Raw genomic sequence first — 7,497 nt, 5'->3', positions numbered from 1 at the left:
TGCAACATTGTGTGAACTCTCCTTACCTTGATTAGTCTAACTAAAATTCGGATGCTGCTTCCACCTTGGATTGTAAGTGTTTGAATAGGGTTATTATTTCAGTTAAAATTACCCATGTAGTATACCGATGATGGGTTTGATGGGCATTCATCAAACACATGATCTTCGCCATAATAAACACATGATAGCTAGGTTGATTTCACCTCTTGGACTATAGTTGGATATTTCATTGTTTTAACCATTTTAGCTAAAGAAGATACCTGGGCTATCAACAAAATAATTGCGTTGAGCTCCATGGTATCAACAGCTCTCTTGTACTCTCAACACTTGTGGTAAGGTACTGATAGTTATTATGGGCAATCTTTTCCAAAATCTCATATGCTTCATTGTAAGATTTATCTAATAATGTACCATTGGCAGATGCATCAACTACCATTCTTGTATGTGGATTCAACCCATTATAGAAAATTCCCATTTGAGTCCACTATTGAAATCCATGTATCGAATATTTCCAAATTAAATCCTTAAATCGTTCCCAAGCTTTATATAGCTTTTCATCCTCCAATTGTTGAAAAGTCTTAATGTTGTTTCTAAGCTTAGCATTCATGTTTGGAGGATTATACCATAGCAAAAACCTCTAGAACAGATCATTCCATGATGCCGTCGTTCCTGACGGCAAAGCATTCATCTGGGCTCTTGCTAGGTTCCTCAAAGATTATGAAAATAGTTGAAGTCTCAAGGCATATTCAGGAACACCTTGTTTCCTGAACAAGTCACAAACCTCTAGAAAAATTCGCAAATGCAATCTTTTATCTTCAGTAGGCAATCCACCAAACTGTCCTACTGTTTGTAACATTTGAAACATTACCTACTTCAGTTCAAACTGTTGAGCTTGTATTTATGGTTTGACTATCCATGGGTTCAAATCATCCAAAATTGGCACAACATGCTCTCGGATTGGTCTATCTTAGTCATCTATCACCCCTACAGACATGCGGATCAGCACTTTGACCATTCAAGTTATCATTTATACCTGGTATCACCTTTTGAATAGGAGGATTTGGATCTTGACCATTCGGATTACCATTGAGACCAAGATCAATCGCATTCCTAGCTATTTTTCGTAGTTCTTTTCACCTTCTGTGTAAGATTCTGTTAATCTCTGGGTTAAAATGATATTCTTGGTTAGCAGGAATGCCTCTTCTCATGTACTGGTGGCAAATCAGTAGAAATTAAATTAAACTAATTTAAATTAAACTAATGAAATTAAATAAAATAAGTAAACCAAACTACACCAAATTGCCAATCTGCGGAAATGGTGCCAAAAACTTGTCCCGTGTGAATATGATCTGTGAATTGTGCAAGTATACACGTTAGGTCAAGTAATAAAGCAATAAGTGAGTATCATTCCCGCGAGGATCGGATTGAAGCAGTAATGTGGTCAAGTTATGAAATGTGATTAATGCTATGGTAAGATTATGGTAAGTATACAATGGCAATTAACATGAATAATAGTTTATGCAATATATGGAACTAATGAATATTTGGAAATGTAATGACAATTATGAGAATAACTATGTGAATAATATACAACAAATAAATAAATGACTAAGAATGCTATGGAAAAACTACTTCGACAAATATAATGGTAACCCGATGTAGAGTGGGAAGGTCGGGATTACTAAGAATCTACTTTTCCTGTCAACAACGCCTTAGCAAAATCATACGTAACCTACTATTCAAAAGAGTTCTTAAGTGGCCTGGATCTTTCGAGAGCAAAAATGTCAAGCTACCTTGCCTGTATCTATAGGCATTTAACATGGTACCCTGCATTATTACCTTCTGTATGATCGCTTCTATATGTTTAAAATCTACTACAAGTATCAGTCACGTACTTGCTCATATCATTCAACCACGGTCCAACTAATCCAACATTTTTAGAATTAAATTAGTTTAAGGGTATGCTGCACAGTCGACTATGTCTAGGGATTGCTCACATACATTGTAAAGAATAAAAAAATTGAATGAAACAGTAAAATAACCCAGATTTATACTGCAACCATTAAAGGAAGTTAAAGTTTCATCAAAGTAATCCTAATCCTATGAGATTTAACTCATGTGTTGGAAAATAATATTAAACTCAAACATCATTTTCATCACTGTAATTTACGAAGGAACAAATTAGAAATAATGGAAAAGAGCCGGGAAGGCAGTGTTTGCTTGTCCAATTCACACTCTAGCTGTGTGGAACGATGGAAATGTGCAAGTGTACACAATCGTAACAAGTAATAAAGTGACAAGTAAATGTCGAGTTATCATACCCACAGGGACTGTGTAAAAAAATTATTTATGAAATAAAATTCAAACACTCTGGTGATTAAAAATATTTTGATTTTGAGTAATTGATTAAAAATTAAATTTAACTAAGTAAAATAAAATAAAAGTCCCAATGCACAATTTCAAATGATGATTTTAATCAAGATAAATAATTGTGTTAGATTAATTACATTTCTTAACTTAATATTACTAAAACAATGTTCATGTTGTTACGAATAAATTCACAACAACCTAATAATTTGTTAACTATAGCACAAGGTAACTAATCTCTTGAACATATCACTATGCCAATTCAAACAATTAATCAAGTTAAATAAGCAAGTAAAAGATTAAGTGAGGTAACAATATATACCGACATTGAAACAGTTTAATTACAATAATCTTGCAAGTTATGCAAGGCTAATATACCGTTTAATACTGTTGCTCATTTAACTCTCAGCTACCTTAGAAGATTAAACATGCACTAATTAAGTATTGTGTCAATTAATTACAATTTCAACAGGATTAATAAGTAATTCATTAGTTACCTCACAATTGTAATGCAAGAATAACATAATCATGGTTTTACTTTATCAAACAATTTACCAAGTCCTATAACAACACAAACATAATTTAATAACTTAAGTGGACGAAATGCAATCAACCTAAAATGAATTAATTTTAATCCATGTTAATTAAATTAAGAATAATTTTAATAAACTAAGTGGATGAAATGCAATCAACCTACTAAACCTCAAATTTTGGGATGTTACATTAAGAATAACAACATAACATATTCATAGACATGTTCATAACAACAACAATAAAAGTTAGAGGATAGGAAGCTAGAATCAAATCCCGTATTTCTCCAAAGTCTGACTAGTTTGCTCCGCTCCTCATTCTCTGCTCATTGTTGCTGAACCAAGGCTTCTACAAGCACTTGACTGATGCTACTGATGGTGGTTGAAGGGCTCTTTTCCAAGGGGGAAATCGATGAGGGAATGGAAGGGAAAATTGGAAAATAAAGGAAGGTTTCGAAGAGAGAAAATAAGAGAGGAGTGAAGAATGAAAGATGTGAGAGGTGTGTGGAATGAGTAGCAAAGGGGGGTATTTATAGGTGGTATTGGCTACTAAAATAGTAAAAAACCAACAGCCATAGACCCCCCTTGGTTGGCCACATATGTGGCAAGTTTGAATGTTTCAAACTTGCTAAATTTAGCTAGGGGCAAATCTACAAAAGCTTGATAAGTGGAGGGGTTTGATTGCAATTTTAAGGAAACTTAAAGGGCTGATTTACAATTCAAATAATCAGCTAATTTGAGCTGATTGGGCCAGCATGTTGGACGGTTTGGGACAACCCTTTTCCTTGATTGGACCTGTAACGCCCCAATTTTCGGGAATTCTGTGAATGTTGGCATAGGTTCAATTATGCTAGTGGGCCTCTAGAAGACCCATGCTTAAGATAGAACCCGGCAATTTTAGTTAATTTTTGTTCCATAAGAAAAAGGGGATGAAATTATGAAATAGAACCTATGTGGAAATGTTTGAAAATGCTATAGGCTAAATTGAAGTCGCCAAATAAATAGGAGTGCAAAATAGGAAGATTTGCATGACAACCTCCCATTTTACATGAAGTGGCCAGCCATCATGTTGTTGTAGACAATATGAGCACTTTAACTTGATATCCATAATTCATGGTACAAATTGATAATGGGTTAGGTAAATGTTCCATGATAATGGGTTAGGTAAATGTTCCATGATAATGGATTAGGTAAATATTCCATGATAATGGGTTAGGTAAATGTTCCATGATAATGGTTTAGGTAAATGTTCCATGATGGGCATTTCATGTCTTTTGTATTAAAGAATTAAATAGATGAAATATGAAATTTTATTAAAATAAAAAGGGGTGAAAGGAACAAAGTTTTGTCCATCTTTGTTCATCATAGCCGAAAGTAAGAGAAGAGAAAGGAGAGGAGAAAGCTCTTGAGTATTCAGTCACTAGGAGGAGGAAAATTGAAGGTAAGTTCTTGGTACCTTGCTTCTATTTTGAGGTTCATGACTTCTTCTTAATTCTATCTTAACTCTTGAAGCATATTTTGGTTTTTAGTTGTGTTGTGAGCTTTTAGTCATGAATTAAAATGAAGGAAATAGTTGTTGTTTCATGTTCTTTTGATGAAAAATGGAAGATAGGTGAAGTTGAGCTAAACAAATGAGCATGCATGTGTCTTAGATGCTAAGGGGAAAAATCGGCTAACATGTTGTGCTTTAAAATGATGAAATGGAGATTATACTTAAGTAAAATCATAGATATGTGATGATTGATTGGTGATATACATGTTTAAATAACAAGCATGCAAGTTAGGTGTGAAAGAGTGAATTTGGTAATAAATCTGCTTGGGACAGCAGCAGTAACGTGATTTTGGAAAATCACCATAAATTGTGAGAGATGAGTTAGAAGCTGAATAAATTATGTAATTAAATATTAATGAGTCTAGTTTCAAATGGAATAAACGAGAACATATTTTGAATTCTGTACAATGAGAAATTTGATTCGTAATGAAGAGTGGTCAGATTAGTCAAACAGTGAAACATGGGAAACTTTAAGAACAATTTGGTATTGATTGGCCTTACCAAAAATTCTGAAAATTTTATGGATAGAATATATATGAGTCTATTTTTAGGGAAAATTAACGGCACTTGATTTAGAGTTTCGTAGCTCCAGTTATAAATGATTTAGTGACTGTTGCTCAGGAAGACAGCTTGCAGTGAAATTATGATTATGTGGTAAACACTGACAAAAATTTGTTAATGAGTTGCTTATTGATTTTGTAACACCCCGTACCCGAGTCCGTTACCGGAATCGAACACAATGTGCACACAGACTTAACTTAATTGTTTCACAGTCCATAAAAAAAATTTCCAGACTAGCTGGTTACTGCATCACTGTCGCCTTAAAAATCATATCTTGAGTTTTAAAGCTCGAAAATCAGTTTCATAAATTTTCCCTGAGAATAGACTCACAAGTCCATCAACATATTTTTTTCTAGAATTTTTGGTTGGGCCAATTAGTACAGTTTATTAGTTAAAATCTCCCCTAATCCAGGGTTCGACTACACTGACCTTCACGCATTACGAATTGGATATCTCCCTGTACAGGGCTTCAATGCTGATGCCGTTTGTTTCTATAGAAACTAGACTCAGAGAGGAATCTATATATATATGGAATGACTCCTAATTATCTCTGGTAAATTTACAATTAATTTCCAAAGTCGGAACAGGGGATCCAGAAACCGTTCTGGCCCTGTTTCACGAGAACTTTAATATCTCTTAACATATAACTCATATGACCGTTTCATTTCTTCCATATGAAATTAGATTCATCAAGTTCATTTAAATAATTTATTCACTATTTAATACCATTCCTACTATTTTTAGTGATTTTTCACATCCACATCACTGCTGCTGTCAGCATCTGCCTTTAAGGTAGGCTTTACCTATTTCATGATTTCCATGATTCAATTGGCCCCTTTTGCATACATAGCACAAAGTGTGATCATGATTAACCATTCCAATGGCTAATCGTTTCAAAACAATTCCATACCTCATAATGATCAACATACAAACGATTATAGTACTATGCTAAAAACGTATATAAGCCATTTTCGCATGGCTATCCAAGTTTACACAAAACCGAAAGGTACATGACCTACAACAAAAGGGTAGTCGTATACATTAACCATGATATCCTCTCACTACTAGTCTATTCTATACATGCCATAAGATATTCCAAAACATAGCAGTACCAAACAGTGGATAATGATAGTGTGACTAGTTGCTGACGATCCCCGAGCCTGTAGCTTCCAAATGAGATCTATCAAACAGAGGAAACAAAGTACACGGAGTAAGCATTACAATGCTTAGTAAGTTTCAAGCAGTGTCAACAGATAACAATCAAGTTATAACATAGTTGTTCGTATTTTTATTTCACTCTTCCTTCGGGCATACCACCCCTTTATCTGAATATGCACATCTCATCATAATCATGGGAATAGTCTCATAGATTGCTCTCGTATACATCACATAACTACCTTATGGTTTAGTTTAAATCAAGCTCACATGTAAACTTGGAGTACATACCTGTTTAACCTTTCGCATTGCGTATATTTATAAGCAATTCTTATTACGAAGTCTTACTCGGACATAATCTCCACATGTAGTCATCGGGTCGTACCCGGACATAATCTCCACACGTAGTCATTGGGTCTCACCCGGAACATATTTCCAAGTTTCATGTACACTTAATCACATGTTACAACATTCACATTAGCCATTCGGCTTTACCACATATATATATACACTTTCACATTCATCACGTCGGCCATTAGGCCTTATCACATATATATACATTTTCACATTCATCACATCGGCCATTAGGCCTCATCACATATATATACATTTTCACATTCATCACGTCGGCCATTAGGCCTTATCACATATATATATATTTTCACATTCATCACATCGGCCATTAGGCCTTATCACATATATATACATTTTCACATTCATCACATCGGCCATTAGGCCTTATCACATATATATACATTTTCACATTCATCACATCGGCCATTAGGCCTTATCACATATATTATTATGTACAGACTTGGTCTTGGCCGAATCTTCATCAATCATTTTCCAACAAATAATTCAATTTCACGCCATACTATCATTTCATATTCGAATACTCATAAACTTACAATTTCACAAATTTTGATATCAGAGATCCATCTAGCACTCATGTATCATTTTACAATATCACAATTTAGAATTCAAATATGGGATCAATCAATAGCTTATGAGCAACTAAAACAAGTTTTTATCCATGTTTACAACAAAATCACATATTCGCTACGAGCTATTTTCCTGAGCAATGGTCACTAAATTATTTATACCCGGAGCTACAAGACTCCAAATCACTTGCCGTTAATTTTCTCAGAATATAGACTCATATATCTTACATTCATGAAATTTTCAGAATTTTTGGTTTGGCCAATCAATACCAGATTTTTCTTAAAGTTTCCCCTATTTCACTGTTTGACTAATCTGACCACTCTTCGCTATGAATCAAATTTTTCATTGTACAGAATTCATAATGTATTCTATTTGATTTCATTTGAAACT

At 34.1% G+C, this 7,497-nt stretch overlaps 1 non-coding gene across 1 annotated transcript; it reads left to right on the top strand.

The window, feature by feature from the left end:
* Nucleotides 1–491: 491 nt before the first annotated feature.
* LOC128289466 (small nucleolar RNA R71) lies at nucleotides 492–598 on the top strand. Its single transcript, XR_008279115.1, has one exon. It is a non-coding gene; the product is annotated as a small nucleolar RNA R71 (small nucleolar RNA).
* Nucleotides 599–7,497: the final 6,899 nt, after the last annotated feature.

This window comes from Gossypium arboreum, chromosome 2 (genome assembly GCF_025698485.1).
Source record: "Gossypium arboreum isolate Shixiya-1 chromosome 2, ASM2569848v2, whole genome shotgun sequence".
NCBI classification, from domain to species: Eukaryota; Viridiplantae; Streptophyta; class Magnoliopsida; order Malvales; family Malvaceae; genus Gossypium; species Gossypium arboreum.
Note: the sequence above shows the minus strand (reverse complement) of the source record. Positions and strands in the feature narration are given on the sequence as shown.